This window comes from Delphinapterus leucas, chromosome 3 (assembly GCF_059928025.1).
Source record: "Delphinapterus leucas isolate spDelLeu-1000000601 "Yukka" chromosome 3, BTC_Dleu_Yukka2, whole genome shotgun sequence".
In the NCBI taxonomy this organism is placed as follows: Eukaryota; Metazoa; Chordata; class Mammalia; order Artiodactyla; family Monodontidae; genus Delphinapterus; species Delphinapterus leucas.
In genome coordinates, this window is record NC_143131.1 from 67,602,138 (window position 1) to 67,622,215 (window position 20,078).

At 35.4% G+C, this 20,078-nt stretch overlaps 1 protein-coding gene across 4 annotated transcripts in view; it reads left to right on the top strand.

The window, feature by feature from the left end:
- Positions 1-20,078, top strand: part of XRCC4 (X-ray repair cross complementing 4) — a 263,958-nt gene that overhangs the window by 212,658 nt on the left and 31,222 nt on the right. Inside the window, exon 8 of one of the 4 annotated variants that reach the window (XR_016392716.1) lies at positions 9,884-10,010. The exons of the other annotated variants lie outside the window; for them this stretch is intronic. The gene's annotated coding sequence lies outside the window, so the exon portion shown is untranslated. The remainder of the gene's footprint in view (positions 1-9,883; positions 10,011-20,078) is intronic. 4 annotated transcript variants of the gene reach the window in all.

Sequence of the window (20,078 nt, forward strand, 5' to 3'; positions counted from 1 at the left end):
TGGAAGATAAGAGAGAAGTAGCAAATAAACATGACCTTGATCTCCTTTTGCCCCTCTGCTCTTCTTTCCAGATAGCAGCAGCAGTGATACTTAGCATTACTTTTTGCCAAAGTGTAAATTATATAAATTACAAATCTCTCTTGAGATTGACTTTATTTGATGTAACGTTTGGAAGAGTTCCAAAATGATTGGCAGAAACAATGTGTAAAATCGCTTGGAATCACATCTACCTCTTTGCCTGTCCCATCCATCTTATTCTGACACTTTATTTCAGCACACCCTTTCATTTTGAATGAATCTCATTTTCTTTTATGACACTCTTGTATAGGACATGCAGATGAAAATTAATTTGGTACTATGAGAAATGAGAACTCTTTTAGCAAGGATATGCCACAATGGCATTCTCTGCAATAGCTGTCCTTATCAGCGCTATCATTTACACTAGCCAACTGTTATTCCCCCTAAATTTAAATCTTGCTTCCTACCACTTATGGCCTTTGAGTCCATGATAAAAAAAGCAAAAGCAAAACTAAGTTGGGGGGGACCTCTTCCATATAGAATGCTTATGCTACACAGACATATTATTCAGACTAATTTTAACTTCACTTACTCAAATTTAAATTACATATACTTTTATATGTTAGCCAAATTCCAAGTAAATGAAAATTATAAAGAAAATAGAGTTTTCTTTAATATTCGCTTCATTTGTGTTAACAAACTGAATGGCCTCAAAAATCTGTGCATAGAAATATTTTCTCTTGAGTTTTCTAAGATTATTTAGCGAATACACTAATATGCAAGTATTTTAAGTATCTGTTAATAGCAGGTAACAGAAATATGCAGTGTTTGCTTTGGGGGATTGGCTGTGAAGAAATACCTAACAGTGAGGATTATTAAACTTTAGACGATATTAAAGAGTGAGATCAGAGAATACTTTAAAAATAGACTTACTTAAAAAATAAATCTGTATCTGTTATCTATATAATATATGTATATACACACAAATAAAATATACCATAGCTCAGTTGCTTTTCCGTGTAGGTCATAGAGACATTTGCCTTAAAGATTGTGTCTTAAATTCTCTCTTTTTAATGAATGAAAAAATTATGTGCTTTAACATTTTCAGTTATTCACCAAAGAATTTTAAAGTAATAGCTATATATTTAGTAGACCTAGTTTCTGTTAGTTCTCTTTGGCACTGAAATTGTAAACAGGAAGATAAATATCTGTGAAGATATGTCCTTTCACACGCTCTTCAAGCCCTCATTATTTCTCATCTGATGTATTATAATTTTTCCTAACATATCACCCTGCTTCTAGTTTTCCCTTTCCCTAAGCCATTCTCCATCTTGCTGCCAAAATGATCTTTCTAAAACATATCTAATCATGCCATTCCTTGTTTAATTCATTATTTTAAAATCTAAACCATCTCTCATTGCATGTAGGACCCGTCAGTGCATCATCTCTTTCTGTTTCTGGTTACACAGCTGATGTATACCATTGTTACCCCATTTTGAATTTAGGAGACTAAAGCTCAGAAAGGCTAAAGAACTTCAGCAATGTCACAAAGCTAATAAGTGACAGAGTTTAGGTCACATGTTATATGGATTCAGTCCTTTGAAGTTTGTTGAAAATTTTCTTAGGCACCATAAATGTTCTATATGTGCTAGAAGAGAATATGTCTGCATTTGTTGGGTGAAGTGTTCTATATATGTTCAGTGGGTCAAATTTGTTAATCTTCTTATTAAAATCTATATCCACATCCATTTTCCTCTGGTTATTCTATGAAAAGAGATGTGTTAAAATCTTTCACTACCATAATAAGCTTGTCTATATCTTATGTAGTTGTTAATATGAGTCTATGTTATTAGATAAAATAGTTTTATCTTCCTGAAAAATGGAATCTTTAAATTATTGTAAAATCACTCTCATTATTTCTAGTAATGCTGTTTATCTCAATAAAAGATATTAATATAACCACATGAGTTTTCTTTGTGTTAGCATTTACCTGGTATACATGTTTTTCCGTCTTTGTTACTTTCTACCTTTAGATATCCTTACGTTTTGGAAATCTCTCTGGTATACTGCATTTAACTGCATTTTTTGTTTGTTTTTGTTTTGTTTTGTTTTTTTAATCTCATCTGATAGTTTTTGTCTTTCAACTTTTGTCTTTTTACTGTTTTGGAGTAAATATACTGTTTCTCTTCTTTTAGTGGCTACTCTACAATTCCAACATGTTTTCTTAACTTATGAAAGTGTAGAAGTCAATCACATACCCTTTTGCTCCCATCAGAGAACACAATATTTGGAACACTTGAATTCCTTTAAATTCCTTTAATACCCAAATCCCACAAAGTTATATGTTATTTTAATGTATTTGAGGATAGTTAAATTCTATCTTTTTTTTAAAGACATTCTTCTTATTATTTCATATATATAGCCAGTGCTCATTTAAATTTATCTACAAATTTATAACTGTCACTGTTCTTATTTTCCTTCTTGGATTTAGAACTACTTGGATTTTAGAACTACTATCTGGGATTATTTTCCATTTATCTGAAATACATTCTTCAGAATTCCCTTTAATGAAACTCTACTAGAGGCAAATTTTCTCAGTTTTTAGTGGGTTGAAAAATGTCTTTGACTTTTGCTCTTGTGAAAATTCTACTGGAGCTAGAATTTGGGTTAGCAGTTATTTTCTTTCAACATGCTAAAGATTTAATTTCATGGGAAATTGAACATTTGCTGACAGTCTCACAATCACTCTTTGGGAGGTAATCTGCCTTTTCTCACTGGCTACTTTTAAGATTACCTCTTTGTCTTTGGTGTTCTGAAGTTTCACTCTGGTACATACAAGTGTGAATTTCTTTTTGGTTATTTTGCTTGTGATTTGTGATTTTTAAGGAGAATGATTGGTCACTTTCATTGGTTCTGAAAATTTCTCAGTCATTATTTCTTCAAATATCTCTTCTGCCTTATTCTCTCTGTCCCTTTCTTTTGGAACTCAAATTACACTTAGGTAAGGCCATCTTACTCTATTTTCTATGTCTCTTAACCTTTCTTTGACTTCCTGTGCTGAATTCTGCATAATTCCTTCTAGTCATGTTTCAGGTTACTAATTCTCTCTTCATATCTGAAAGCCTAATCTCTGTTAAGCCTGACCATTGAATTTTGAATTTCAGGTATTATATTTTTTCTTTCTAGAAATTGTATGTGGTTCTCTTTCAAATATGCTTTATCATTGTTTATAGTTTCCTGTTACTATTCTTAAGAGTATCTTTTATTTCTTGAAATTTAGTAAGCATTGTTATTTTATTGCTGTCTGTTAGTTCTAATATTTGAAATCTTTGCAACCAGTTTCTGTTGTTCTTGTTTCTACTGTTCTTGTTCATAAGTGTTGTTTCTTTATGAGTGAAGTAATTTTTTACTGTGTGATACTCATTTTTCCGTAGAAAATTACTGGTAGGAGTTCTTTGAGACCTAGTATAAAGGTGTTTTCTCTGAAAAGTATTTGTCATTGCTTCTGCCACAAAGAGGCACTAATGGTCTTCAACTACTTTAAACTACCTGGTTTGAGGTGTTTTTGTTTGTTTATTTTTCAGTTTTATTGAGGTATAATTGATAAATGAAAGTGTAATGTATTTAAAGTGTACAACATGATGATATGTGTATATTGTGAAAGAATTACCACAATCCAGCTAACACATTCACCATTGAGGGTTTGGTTTGGTTTGTTTGTTTTTTAAACTACCCAAGTCACATTAATTTGAGCTGCAAATATACCCAAGGGTAGGTTTGTGGTTACTAAATGAATCTCGGGTGACCCATTTCTATGGGGGAGGGTCTCCTCTTTGGGCAAGCCCTAAGCTTTGTCTCTGTACCCCTGTGCCCCGCAACTGTGTGAAAACTGCAGCTTAGGGTCACAAAGTTCCAGTAAATGTCCTCAGGCAAAAAAAGGCTTTAGTGCATTTTAACCCTCTAGGGTTCTGCCTTCCTTAGATTGTTTTCTAATAATTTCCCTAGTACTTTATCAGCTCTCCAATGCTATTAAGAAAAATAACAAATGTATGTATATATGTATACACACACACACACACTCACACTCCAGCATGTTTAGTTCTTTTAAGCAAGAGATATTATGCAAACACCTAGCCTTTCAAATATTGGAAACAGTCATTCAAATTCATAAGCTAAAATTTAGCAAGATTTATACTAAAGGTATAAGTAGAATAACTTAATGGGTAAAGTTAATCAGATGGCTATAAGGCAGCTTATTGTGACACACAAATTTCATCTTTAATAGAAAACAAATTGTGGAAGACCTAATTCAATGAGAAATAGCTCATAAGGGTTCTTGGGAGGCTGAAAAATAACACCAGCAGAAATAATAATAGCTAATACTATTAAGGACTTAAAATGTAGCAGTTTTTCAAAGTGCTTTACATGCATTACCTTAGTTAATTCTTCCATTAAATCTATGACCTACCTAGTATTTTTATCCCCATTTTATACATGAGAAGACTGAGATGCAGAGAATCACAGATTATAAGTGGTATAAAAGGGCGTCAAACCTGGGGAGTAACAGTCTAAAATCCATGCTTTATCTATTGATATATTGCTGCCCTAACAGTAAAGGAAAGTGATGGATATATATTTTTTAATTTATGTGTGAAGAAAGGTTTCAACTATATCTCATTGTGGGTAAAATTAAAGCAAAACATGCATTTGAAAGAACAGTTATTACATAGTATAGGAGACATCACATAAATGTTGGCTGGTGACTGAATGTTCTTATAAGAAAGCTTTGATTATTATTGTGGTAGTATAATATAAAGTATAAGGAAAATAAGTAACAGCAATAATCTACTATACTTCCAAATTGTAAAAAAGAGAGAATATTTTCATGGTAAATTTTAAAGAATGGGTCAATTAAAATAACTTTAATTTTATACTGCAATAACTTGTGAAAATCAAGTATAATCTAGCAAAAAAACCTACAAATAACACAATAGAAAATTCAATTAGAGAGACAAAAATACCACATACCCTACTTATATTTAGTTAATATTATGTGGAGTAAACTATTTAAGAATAAAGGATTTGAGGGAATGATTCAACTGAGTGCAACTTCAAGTTAAAAAAATGGTTACAAATATAATTAGGGAAAACTCTGATAATATTTGCAGATGACACATGGCAAATCAGGAAACAATTTGAGAATATAGTAAAACTAATTACTTGGAACTGAACTACATTCAACCCTTGTTTGACTGGCATAAATGGGGTGAAGAATAGATAGAAACGAAACCACAGACTACCCAGAATCATGGTTAATACAAAACCGTAAAACTAATAACAATATGACATAAAACAAATTTATGAATAATCTAGTAGTTCAACACAGTCCACAGATGTTACCCAAAAGTGTAAAAGAAATACAAGTACTTGGATTCAAGACCATGTAAATTATCTGCCAAAAAAGTACTGGGCTGTTAAACGACTCTTAGTAAAGATCCTTGTATTTATGAGTCTTGAATTAAGCAGACACATGCCTCCTTTCTCTTTCATTACTACCCTTAATTAGAAGTTCAACTAAAATTCTTGCTCAGTGGTGTTAGAATACAGGCATACCTTGTTTTATTGAGCTTCACTTTATTACACTTCTCAAGTATTGTGGTGTTTTTTTGTTGTTTTGTTTTGTTTTGTTTTTTACAAATCGAAGGTTTGTGCCAACCCTGTGTCAAGCAAGTCATTTTCCAATAGCATTTTCTCACTTCATGACTCTGTGTCACATTTTGGTAATTCTCAGAATATTTCAAACTTTTTCATTATCATTATATTTGTTACTGTGATCTATGATCAGTGATCTTTGATGTTACTATAGTAGTTGTTTGGGGCTGCCATGAACCACACCTATGTAAGACAGCAAACTTAATCAATAAATGTTGTGTGTGTTCTCACTGCTCCACCCACCAACCATTCCCCCATCGTTCTCCTTCTCCTTGTGCCTCCCTATTCCCTGAGATACAATACGATGTTGAAATTAGGCCAATTAATAACCCTACAATGGCCTCTAAGTGTTCAAGTGAAAGAAAGAGTCTTACTCTTTCTGTAAATCAGAAGCTAGAAATGATTAAGCTTAGTGAGGAAGGCATGTCAAAAGCAGAGATAGGCTGATAGCTAGGATTCCTGTACCAAACAGTTAGCCACACTGTGAATGCAAAGGGGAAAGTTCCTGAAGGAAATTAAAATCGCTACACCAGTAAACACACGAAAGATAAGAAAGCAAAACAGCCTTACTGCTGATATGGAGAAGGTTTTTGTGGTCTGGATAGATCAAACCAGCCACAACATTCCCTTAAGCCAAAGCCTAATCCAGAGCAAGGCCCTAACTCTCTTCAATTCTGTGAAGGCCGAGAGAGGTGAAGAAGCTGCAGAAGAAAAGTTTGAAGCTAGCAGAAGTTGGTTCATGAGGTTGAAGGAAAGAAGCCACCTACATAACATAAAAGTACAAGGTGAAGCAGCAAGTGCTGATGTAGAAGCTACAACAAGTTATCCAGAAGATCTAGTTAAGATTATTAATGATGGGGGATACACTAAACAACAGATTTTTAATTGTAGACAAAATAGCCTTATACTGGAAGAATATGCTATTTGGACTTTCATAGCTAGAGAAGAGAAGTCAATGCCTGGCTTCGAAGCTTCAAAGGATTGGCTGACTCTTGTTAGGTAGAGGCTGGTGCAGCTGGTGACTAACTTGAAACCAGTGCTCATTTACCATTCCGAAAATCCTAAGGCCCTTAAGAATTATGCTAAATCTACTCTGCCTGTGCTCTGTAAATGGGACAACAAAGCCTGGATAATAGCACATCTGCTGACGATATGGTTTACTGTTTTAAGCCCACTGATGAGACCTACTGCTCAGAAAAAAATTCCTTTCAAAATATTACTGCTCGTTGACAATGCTCCTGGTCGTTCAAGAGCTCTGATGGAGATGTACAATGAGATTAATGTTGTATTCATGCCTGCTCACACAACATCCATTCTGCAGCCCATGGATCAAGGAGTCATTTTGACTTTTGAGTCTTATTATTTAAGAAATACATTTCATAAGACAATAGCTGTCATAAAGAGTAATTCCTATGATGGATCTGGGCAAAGTAAGTTGCAAACCTTCTAGAAAGGATTCACCATTCTAGATGTCATTAAGCATATTTGTGTTTCATGGGAAGAGGTCAAAATATCAACATTCACAGGAGTTTGGAACAGGTTGATTCCAGCCCTCATGGATGACTTTGTGGGGCAAAAGACTTCAGTGGAGGAGGAAACTGCTGGTGTAGTGGAAACAGCAAGAGAACTAGAACTAGAAGTGGAAGATGTGACTGAATTGCTGCAATCTCATGATAAAACTTGAGCAGATGAGAAATTGTTTATTATGGATGAGCAAGAAAGTGTTTTGAAATAGAATCTACTGCTAGTGATGATGCTGTGAAAATTGTTGAAATGACAACAAAGGATTTAGAATAAATATTGCACAAACTTATTTAATAAAGCAATGGCAGGGTTTGAGAGGATTGACTCCAACTTTGAAAGCAGTTCTACTCTGGGTAAAATGCTATCAAATAGCATTGCATACTACAGAAAAATTGTTCATGAAAGGAAGAGTCATCGATGTGGCAAGCTTCATTTTTGTCTTATTTTAAGAAATAGCCACAGCCACCCCAACCTTCAGTGACCACCACCCTGATGAGTCAGCAGCCATCAGCATCAAGGCAAGACACTCCACCAGCAAAAAGATTGTGACTCTCTGAAGGCTCAGATGATGGTTAGCATTTTTTAATAATAAAGCATTTTTTAATTAAAGTATATGCATTTTTTAGACATAATGCTATTGCACACTTAATGCTATTGCACACTATATTGTAGTGTGCAATAGCATTACAATATAGTGTAAACATACTTTTATATGCACTGGGAAACCAAAAATTTCATGTGACTCGCTTTATTGCGATATTCGCTTTATTGCAGTGGTCTGGACCCCAGTCCACAATTATCTCTGAAGTACACCTGTACCCCACAAGTACTGCTGTATGAACTGAGGGATAGGGCCTAGTCTATCAGGCTATCTTAGATAGCTCTGTACCGTTTATTTATTACTACAAATATCTTTTGGTATATAGTTGTTTTATTCATAGTAATTTTCATTTCTTTACAAATGTACTCTTTATGATTAATTATTACCTTAGTTTATCTTCTACCAGATAATCAAGAGTTGAGTGCCCTCCCAAATATATAATCATTTAGATATTGTCTAGAGAAAATTTACCTTTGCTTTTTTGCTGTAAAAATTTCACATAAACTATAGATTTTGGCATAAATTGATATTTAGATAAAACTCTAGGAGTAATGTTTCCTTTGTTTCAGAAAACAAAAACTTTGTTTCCTTTAAAGACACACTCAGATTGGTTGGTATGATATAGCAACCTAAAAATATTTATTAAATTGAATTACTGAACTGAAGTTGAATTTCTGAATTAATAACAAACATGGAAATAAACTATTTCTAACTAATTCATATCCTGAGAACATTTTATAGTGATTGGGGAAAAAAGAAAAAAACCCAAACCTTACTAATCATTTTGCAGCTGAGAAAAGACCATTATACTGAGCTGACCAAGACCTCACAACAGCAACCTATTAGAACGGAATCTTCAGCTCCCAAATGAACTTTTTTTTATGATGGACTATATTTTTTAGAATAGTTTTAATTTAGATTTACAGAAAAATTGAGAAAATAGTACAGAGTACTTCCATATATACCCCCCCTCATCTTCTATTATTCACATCTTGCTTTAGTGTGATACATTTATTACAGGTAACACACCAATACTGAAACCCTTATTGTGAACTAAGTCTATAGTTTAATTCTGAAAATCACCCTTTGGAAAATTCTGTCCTACAACATACCATGGCCTACCACATTAACTTAGACTGGGTTAATATATAAATCTAAAAGCATTAAAACTCAGTTTCATTAGAATTATCTCTGGAAGTGTAGCTAAGAAATTGATAATAGCAGTTAGTTCTTAGAGAGAGTTATTGGCTGAAGGTATAAAAATGAAGGGAAGATCTGTTTCTTGTGTACCACTGTGTACCTTTTAAAGTTTTTACCAAGTATATATATTACCTATTTAAAAATTAACAAAAATTAACAAAATGCTATAAATTTGATTACTCTGTAATTCAGTCTGTCCTGGAAAAAAGGGTTTACTGTGTAAATATGGATTTTGTTACCATAACTTTTATAATACATGTCCACAGCAATAAAACATTGTTGCTAACTAAAATCATACACATATAACCTGTTCTCAAATATAAGATGGTAAATTGTTTAACATAAAGCAATCAGTATAGGAGTATTTTAGAAAATAACTAACACACGATGTTCTTAGATAAGATAGTGAGAAATCAGAGAATTATACTCACAAGACATGCATGTCTATAATTTAATAAAATAAGTAGTATAGTATGCCTTATTGATTTTAGTTTTTAACTTAATATGAGTAATATGTTTTTAAAAGTTGGTTATTCTGGAGAAATTAACCCAAATTTGTCAAAGAAAATCAAAATAAAAGTTCATTAAACAATATGTTCTGCAAGGAGGGATTCATCATAATTTAGCCTCTATGCAAACAGCAACTTTCTCAGCCATTTCTTTGGGAAATGTCTATCTAAATAAAATTGTTGTAAAATACTTGGCTAGTGGGGTCTGTACTATAGCATATTATTCTGGTTTACAATAATAAAATTATAACCTACTTTCATTTATTTTCCATATATTTATACTGTTATTATCATTATTATTATTTTACCCTTTCAATAGTCCTGGGAAGTATGCTGTTGATGCCACTTTCCAAAGCAGGGGATGGACACAGCAATCAAAGGTCTTTTTCTAGGTTACCCAGAGATCTCAGAGCATTGTCAACTCTACTTTCTTGACCCAGGTCAAGGTACCCCCTCTTTATATTATACTCCCTGACTGTAACTACAGCTTAATTATACAAAGCCTTAATAATTAGAAATTCAAGCAGAATTAATTAAAAAAGAGAAAGATGATATTAAGTATTTTTAAAATAACAGTGTCCAAGGAGCTTCAGAATAATCTCTCAGGATCACAACGCAGTGAGAACTGATTCTCAGGATCATCACATGATGGAGATATTAAACTTTAATCTGCAGGCTCTATTAATTAAATCAGGAAAGTAGGATGTATTTCACAAAAGTTTTCAGCGAACATCTTTTGCATTAGTGCTCAGTTATCCCGAAAAAACTCAAAACTATTAACCATACCAATTTTATCCCTGAACAGCCCAGTGAATTTTCTACAGAAGACTGCAAATTCTTAGTGAGCAGAAACCATGTGGTCCTCATCAAGAGTTGTTATGATACCTATATGTGCTGTTGCATAATCAGTGCTTGTATCTATACATCAGTAAATATTCATGAGGACCAAGAAGTAGGAAAATGAGTAGTTATTAAAAACCATGGAATTTGTCATCACATTAAAATTTATTTAAGATTAATTTGTCATTCTGTGTTCATCTCATTTTAGACATGTAAAGAAAAATATTTCAGTAGACGAAATCACAGATTATTGAATTCCCATGTTAGGCTTTATAGTCACAATTTAAAGCGGAGCCAAACTTAAAAACATTCAAGTAATCAGGTAAATCTCTTAAGATTGTGGACTCTTAAGATTGACTTCGGGTGCCAAATGTTTAAGATTTTATGTTAACAAAAATAATTCTATGATCAAAGGAGTGTCAGTGTCATAGAAATGGAGTGATACAGTTCCCATCCATTGTTGTTTTAGACTTTGTATAGTTTAGAATTTTCAACAATACCTGGCACTGGTGGCGAGTGGATGATGCATGCAAAGCCACAGCGGCAATATCCCTCCCCAACTCCTGTGAGAGGGCCGATTAGGCAACAGGAATCTGCATCACTGAAGTGCTTCAGCTCAGCCAGTGTTTCTATCACAGAGGCTGGAAATCCTGACTCATCTTTGTGCCTTCTTTTCTTCCATTGTGAGGCACAAAATACAGAACAGAGAAGAGAGCACAACAAAAAAACAGGGGAAAGGAGAAAGGGAAATTTTGTAACTCTAAAATATTTCATTGTTCAACGCTTTGGTCAGACCTTATTTCTGCGGCAGTAAGTAGTCAGAATTGCTCGTGTTGAGGATTCAAGGCTATTACTACACCAGAGGGAGAGCACAGTTTCCTTTATTCCCGCTCCCCCTGTTATGTATTCTAGCCTCACCCTGGCCAGGTATTGAACAGAGGTACAAGACTTTTTCCCAAAGTATTTCAGTCCAGCACACTTTTTTGCTAATGGAAGAATTCGAAAAGCACTCAGGGAATTCTGATGGGATTTTTAATTTTATTAATTCAAACTAGTAATGTTTACTCACTTTTTTCTAAAAAGGTTTCTGCCAGTTGTTTGGCGTTTGGGGGCAGTGGAGGAGTTGTAGAGAATAGGTAATTTTTCTATCTATGGCCCTTCCATAAGCAATTCTGAAAGATCTCACAGTATACTCAACACTGAGGGGCTACCAGCTTTCCTTAATGTAACTCCCTGGACATAGCTATAATTTAGCTGAGAGATGAACAAGTACACAAAATCTATACTTCAAGGCAAAATAGAACATATATCTTAAGAAAACTATAAGAAAATATTTTTATTTGTTAAGAGAATCATAAGCAGGGTGTCATAGACCGGGTGGAGGGCACACGGAAAGTCATGACTATCAGGAAGCTTTATACCAAAGTGTTAAAGAGCTGGGTTTGTGAATGGTGAAGGCAAGGCAGAATCCCAACAGAGAATGACAGATGTAGAAGCACAGGAATAGAAAAACAAAAACTATGCATGAGGGGCAGAAAGCAGTTAGCAGTTCTTTTTTAGTTGAAATGTAGGGCATAGCAGGAAGATTGAGAGAACTGCGTAAGTAAGGTGAAAGCCAGGAGGCATTATGTGGTTATGTATTCAGTTCTTTACTACATGTACATGCTATAAAGGATTGCCTGTCTAGAACCATGTGGAATTACAGATAGAAAATTCCAGATCAAATAACTATAAATGATTGAACCTTATATTTTAACTTTTGTGAAGAAAGCCCTTATGAAACACGCAGTATACTTTGCGTCTCACTAAAGCATGTTATATATTCCCCCCTTTCCGACTGTGTTTCATGAAGCCCTAAAAATTTGTCAGATATATTTTGGAGGACCAAGGGAGCTGGTAGTAAATGAGACGGTCTTCCTTCTACCTCCTCTCCCTCATTCCCAGAGCAGTTTAACTTTTTACTGTTTTTCTTGTTAGATTACTTCTACAAGATTTCATTTGAAGAAGGAGTTCCACCAATAAAATGAAGTTTGAGTCCAGTGAGAAACCCTTGTAGTCAGATTACTAAGAAAGCATTGACTTATTGTAAGCAGTTTATTTCCTTTAATGTAATAGACATAAATGTCATGGATAGATGGATAGAAGTATAGGCACATGGATGGAAGTAGTAGTACATGTTAGGGGATATTTGAATGAAAAAATATGTGTGTGGGAAGAAGTTAATATATTATAGAAATAGACAACTTTTTCTTTTTTTTTTTTTTTCCGGTACACGGGCCTCTCACTGTTGTGGCCTCTCCCGTTGCGGAGCAGAGGCTCCGGACGCGCAGGCTCAGCGGCCACGGCTCACGGGCCCAGCCGCTCTGCGGCATGTGGGATCTTCCCGGACCGGGGCACGAACCCGTGTCCCCTGCATCGGCAGGCGGACTCTCAACCACTGCGCCACCAGGGAAGCCCTAGAAATAGACAACTTTTAACCATTTATCTTTTGGAGAACATAGAGATCTTGTTTAATATATGGATACAGGCATTTTACAGAATAATTACCTGGTTTCCTTAGAAGGGTCAGTGCCAAAAGTCCTCCACACTTTTGAACATGTTTTTTGTCCTTAATTCAAAAGTTCTCTTTGAAAATTATTTACATCCTGAGAAAATGTAAGTACTTGTAATATTTGGCATGTTTGTTACCTAATAGAAAAAGGTTCTTATTAAATAATGTCTCCTAAACTTAAAATAATAGTAAATAGAATCCTAGTTGTGTTTTTTAAATGAAATGTTTCTAACTGACTTTTACTCCTTGTATAATCCACAAGCCATTCTTTAAATTTTAACTTTCATAATCATTAAATCTTTGTGCAGCTTAGTCTTGATTCATAATTATTTCAATTAATATTTTTATCCCAATACTCAAATCTGATTTGAGTTGTCCATAGTTCCATGTTTAGGAATTCATGATATGGAAACCATCCTTTTCATCTCTTGCATAGTAAGATCAACTCTTAAGAGAGTATTATCCGTAGAAAATGTAATTTGCCCTTTTGAGATGGCTATTTATGGCGATCACATTAAATTACAAACATTGAAATATTAAAATTGAAATTTTATTCGTGCTCTGTTAAGCTACTTTTGTTAATATTTAGAGGAATGTGATTTTCTGTGCTTTTTGAACAGAAAGAATTATTTTGGGTCTTTTCACAAATGGATTAAGGATTTAGGAAAAAGGAACTTTTACATTTCATCTACTGTCATCTCTTTGCAGTTGGTGACTGGTCTAAGTACAAAGTGAAAGCACAGGAAATTAATAAGAATTTTAAAACTAATGTTTATGTAATAGGAAGTTTAGAGAACAAATACACATATTCTATATATATAAAAATAGGAATATGCTAATAAATAAATGTATTAAACCTCCATGTTGTACACCTCAAATTTATACACTGTTACATTCAGTTATGTCTCAGTTTAAAAAAAATCACTGTTGGGCTTCCCTGGTGGCGCAGTGGTTGAGAGTCCACCTGCCGATGCAGGGGACATGGGTTTGTGCCCCGGTCCGGGAAGATCCCACATGCTGCGGAGCGCCTAGGCCCGTGAGCCATGGCCGCTGAGCCTGCGCATCTGGAGCCTGTGCTCCGCAACGGGAGAGGAATCACTGTTTAAAAAAGGTAAACATGTTTTTTAAGCTTAGTAGCATGAATTTCCTTTTGCTGTATTCAGGAATGACAAATAATTAACTGCCTGTGAATGCAAACTAGAGTATCTGATGTCCAGGAGCTTACTTTCCTTCTGAGGATAAAGATGTGGTCATATGTGAAGATAACTGCACACAGTCATAAATCTTATGATGGTAAAGGCAATATTACAGGATCCTAAAACTCTCTCTAACTGAAGTGATGGGGGAAGATTTTAGGGAGCGGGAAGGATTTCTGTTGGTCCTGGCAATAATGAGGGAGAATTGAGCTTTAGGGAGAGGAAGGAGGAGGCCATTCCACCTCCTTCCAGAGGGGGGAAGTTCATGTGGCCATCTGTGGACGCTTGATGTGCTCTAGCAGGAGGTTTATCTAGTAGAGCAGCAGGAGTCCAAGCTAAATAGGAAGGATGGGCCAGATGTGGGGAAGGTGGTAAAAGAAAAAAATTCTCCTGGCAGCATTAAAAAGTTTATTATTTTTTTTTATTTTATTTTTTTAATTAATTTATTTATTTTTGGCTGTGTTGGGCCTTCGTTTCTGTACGAGGGCTTTCTCCAGTTGTGGCAAGCGGGGGCCACTCTTCATCGTGGTGCATGGGCCTCTCACTGTCGCGGCCTCTCTTGTTGTGGAGCATAGGCTCCAGACGCGCAGGCTCAGTAATTGTGGCTCACGGGCCCAGTTGCTCCACGGCATGTGGGATCCTCCCAGACCAGGGCTCAAACCCGTGTCCCCTGCGTTGGCAGGCAGATTCTCAACCACTGCACCACCAGGGAAGCCCAAAAGTTTATTATTTTTATATCATGTTTTCACATGTGTTCTATACCTTTCTGTGGTAGGTAGGATAATGCTTTTTCCCACTCACTATCCCAAGATGTCAGCTTCCTAATGCCTGGAACCTGTGACTGTGTTATCCCATGTGGTGACATGTGAAAGAGGAAGGCGTAGTGTGGTAGGCTGAATAATAGTCCCCAAAGACATCCAAGTCCTAATCCCTGGAACCCATGAACGTTATCCTATATGACAAGTGAATTTTGCAGTTGTGATTAAATTAAGGATAATTAGATGCAGAAATTATTCTGGATTGTCCAGATGAGCCCTAAATACAATTACAAGTGTCCTTATTTAGGAGAAGGAAGAGGGATATTTCAGACAGAGGAGAAGGAGGCTATGTGATGGAAGCAGAGTCAGAGAAGATGCTAAGGTGCTGACTTTGAACACACAGGAAGTGGACATGAGCCAAGGAATACAAGAAATGTATTTCTATACACTGGAAAAGACAAGGAAATGGATTTATTCTAGAGCCTCTGGAGGAAGCTTAGTCCTGCCAACACCTTAATTTGAGCCCCGTAAGACTCCTTTCAGACTTGTGGCCTCTAAAACTGTAAGAGAATAAATTTCTCTTGTGTGGGTCACCAAGTTTGTCATAATTTAGCCACAGAAAATTAATACACACAAAGTCATTGGAAAACCTGGACTGTGCTCTAGTAGACTTATAAGAATGGTCTACCTCAGGCTGCCATGAGAACACAAGAAGTCATTGCCATAACTCTAATCCAGTTGCCAGGAACCTCCTCTGCATGACACCCTAAAATTGGTGAATGGCCACTGGAACTTGTATTCTGACCGTCACCTCAGCCACAACTGCCTCTTGACACACAGCCGAAAAATGGGCATAGGAATCTGCTGCAGGAAAAAAACAAAAAAAAAACCCACCTCTTAATTTTCCATTAAGACTTTGCTTTTGGGGGTATGGGGGGACAGTAAAATAAGTCAAGAAGGTGTCCTTTGCCGCCTTTTCACCTTCTAGATATCTCAGTAGTTTTACAAAGGAGACAGAAACACAGTTTTTAGCTTTCCAGCTCCTGCAGTAGTAAAAAGTTATCCTAGAAAGAGAATGAATGAAAGATGAGCAGAAAAATCCACAGAATTTACCACAAAGGCTTTGAGATTATTTACATGACCACTCTGGGCTCCATCATTCCCTATGCTTTTATAAAATTACAGTTGACCTTTGAACAGCATGAGTTAAAACTGCGTGGGTCCATTTAAATGTGGGTTTTTTTCCAATGGTAAATACTACGTGATCCGCAGTTGGTTGAATTTGCAGATAGAGAAAAACTGCATTTGGGGGGTGGATTTTGACTATGCAGAGGGTCTGCGTCCCTAACTCCCCATTGTTCAAGGGTCAACTGTACTTTCTAAGCAATGTGAATTAATAAAATTGCCAATTAATGCAGCAACATGAACAGAACATCTGTGTGCAGAGTATCATATGAGGTCAAGATAGGAAGACACTAAGGAAAGGAAAGACTTGGTCCCTGTTCTTTCAGAGAGTACATGCTTAATGTGAAACAGAACTGATGTGTACATATAGTTAATACAGGATAAATTGTGTTTGGAAGTTCTGAATGAATTCAGAGAGTCGTCATGTGGGAGGAGAGTTTTGAAAGAAGAGACTCTTTCTCTGAGAAGAGTAGAAAATGCACCTCTGGATGATTGAGGACTTAGCTTATCTGTAGGATGGAGGCAGGAGGGAATGTAGTCATATGTGTGATTCTAGTTGGCTGGCACACAAGTAAGCATGAAGAAGTTATGGAAATGAAAGTGCTAAGGTTGACATTGTTGCTAAGTAGCCAAGAGGAAATTGAGGAACTGATTTTTCTTAGTGAAGTTATTATGACCTGGTAAAATCATTGCAATAAGCTCTGAGAAAGGAAGTTAGGAAACAAGAACACTTGCAAAATTCATTTAAGGATGCTGAGATGGCATCCAAACTGCAAAAGGCAAAACTCTTACCTCAACTGCTGATGAGGTTTGACTGAAAAGAGACCATGCTGCAGATACACAAATAGCTCTTTTTCTTGTATTTTTAGAGTAAAAGTAATATGTAGAGATGGTTTTTTTAAAAAGTACAGAAAAGTGTAAAATGAAAAGTAAAAACCTCTCTCATACTCCACTCCACTTCTGGATCTTCTGTCTAAAGGTTCCTGCTATTAATCGTTTCCTATGTATCCTTTTGGAAAGCATTTTTCTGACATAAAGACCACACGTAAATATACAAAAATAGGATCATGGTGTTATACAGTGCTTACGCTGTCCATTGAGATCTTTTAATACCAACACATTTAGATCTAACCTATTCTTGGTATGACTCTAAAAGTATCTCATTGTACAGAGGTCTCATGATACATATAATCAGTCTACTACTGCAGGATATTTATGTTGGTTTTTCCCCCAGTTTTTACCTATCTGTCCCATTTACCTCTCTGAGCTCATCTACTCTTCTCCCTAGGGCTCACTCTGCTCCAGCCACACCAGCCTCCTGCATATTCTTCAGACACATCAGTTGTAGCCTCGCTTTTGCACAAGCATTCCTCTGCCTAGAATGCTCTTCCTTTACATATCGACTTGCTTCCTCCTTCACACCTTAGCTCATATCTCAACTTCATCTTTGATTGTGCTATATGATATTGTAATTCCATCACACTTCCAATCTACTTCCTTTTTAAATTTTTCTCCATAGAACATTTCACTCTCTAAAATATCATATGCTAATTTATTTTATTTGCCTCTTTTTTTCCCTAAAATTTAAGTTTCATAAGGAGAGTGATTTTTGTATGTTATTTGTTACTAATACCTTTAGGAGTTAAGAATTGCTAGACATCTTATGTCTAGACAAGAATATAATCTTAAATAAAATCTTATTCTCAATCAAATTATTTAATTATTGTTTAATCACATCTTTGCTCCATATATCTCTCTTTTGATTTTCAAATATCTCCTAACACTGTAGACTTTTCCTTTTAGTAGATGTTACTTTAATATATATTCCTTTAAAGAGGATGATCTTAGCACGTAGCAGACACCAGTTTAAAAACAAAAAAAAAAACTGTATTAGTCAAATAAATAAATCATACCCCTTGCTCTAATAAAGGGATAAAAGTAATATAGTCCCATACTCTGATAATTATCCGTTAACACCATTTTTAGGTAATATCTGACCTAGTGAAAGAAAATCATTTGATTGCACAAAAGAGTTTTAATTGCAGATAAAATTGTTATGTGTAATAGTCTGGATTCTCTGTACCCAAAATTGAAAGAGGGAGCAATTTAAATGATGTAAATGATAACAGCTTTCAATGGACACTGTTGTTCCAATATTCAGTAAACAATAGTTTTGAGCATTATGGGTGCTATAAATTTATATCAGTTTCACTTCATTTTTTTCAAGTTGCAGAATTTGCCACAAATTTCATCAGATATTTTGGAATGACATAGCAGGGTGCGTCAACAAAATACCCAAATCTTTTGAAAGTAAGTGCTTTCAGAGATTTTAGATCCTTCTCCTTCATGGGAACTTTTATATTATTAACAAAGAGAAACTTAGATTAAATTATTTTCTTGGTAGCTTGGTATGTTCTATTAAGCCACAGCAAATATTTGTTAATAAGGTTAACAATAATTAAATATTTGTTAACAATATTCACTTTTTTATTTTTCAAATTGCTGTTAATCTCAAGTACACTTTGGAGAACAAACATGCAAACAACTTGATACCTCATAATATAAAGTATGTGGGTAAGTTAGATCTGTCTACCTTACAGGCACAAGTATGGAGGGCTTATTTCATGGCATTAACTGGAATTGTGGAATACAGGTAGGAACATTAATGTAATTGCAGAGAGGTAGTGATCCCTGAAGAATGGCCTCTATCATGACATTTATCATCCTTGATCAAGGTGTAAAGAAACTGTAATGTGTTGTGATATTTTCCCTTATTACTCATGATTAAGTCACACCAAAATGGCACGAAGACCAGGAAACCAGTTAGATGTTCACCAGTGGCATTCATATTTAATCTCTGAGAGATCCAATTGACTTCTATGAGTTAGTTAATAGTTCATTACCTAGTATGTATGATTTTTAGATAAAACAACCCTTTTAAAGATAATAATTGCAAATATGTGAACTGTATTTTTAATTACAAAAATAGTGAGCTTGTACTGGTAAGCTATTTCTTATCATATGTTTGGTGCTGTCACACTTAACAGTTATTTAATTATTTGTAAATTTTTCTGGTTGAAGAATTTTTTCCCATTTGATGTCAGCATAGTTTTTGAGTGTTGTTAGACATTAAATGGGAACCTAATTATAAAACAAATTCAGCTATTCAATATATATGGCCACTAATAACATTACTATTAGCCTGTGAAAGCCTCTAGTCAGTTTTTCTCAATACTGAATTCTACTGAACACTATAAACTCACAATTTTGCATGACTTTATATACAGTTAAAACCTCAGTGAAATTATGTATTTGTTTATGCAACAATTATATAGCATTTACTCTGCGCCAGGTAATATACTAAGGACTGAAGGTATCAACATGAATAAGATACCTCTCCCTCACTGAGTGTGATAGACTGAATAATTGCCCCCTAAGATGTCCATATATTAATCCCTGGAACATGTGACTGTTACCATATATAGCATGGCACAGACTTTGTGGATGTGATCAAGTTAAGGATCTTGGGATTATCCAACGATTATCCTAGAGTATTGAGGTGGACCCAAATGCAATTACACATATTCTTTTAGATAGAGGTACAGGGAGATTTGACACAGAAAGAAGGAGAGAGAGCAGTGTGACGGTGGAGGCAGAGACTGGGGTGACGTGCCTCCAAGCCAGTGGATGCTGCAACACATATAAGCTGGAAGGAGCAAAGACCAGATTCTTCCCTAGTGAGTATGGAGGGAGCTAAGCCCTCCTGACCCCTTGATTTTGGCCCAGTGATACTGATTTTAGACTTATCGACTCCAGAACTGTGAGAGAATAAATGTGTTTTGTTTTGTTTTGTTTTTGGCTGCGTTGGGTCTTCATTGCAGTGCACGGGCTTTCTCTAGTTGTGGCGAGCAGGGGCTGCTCTTCATTGCGGTGCGTGGACTTATTGCAGTGGCTTCTCTTGTTGCAGAGCAGGGGCTCTAGGCA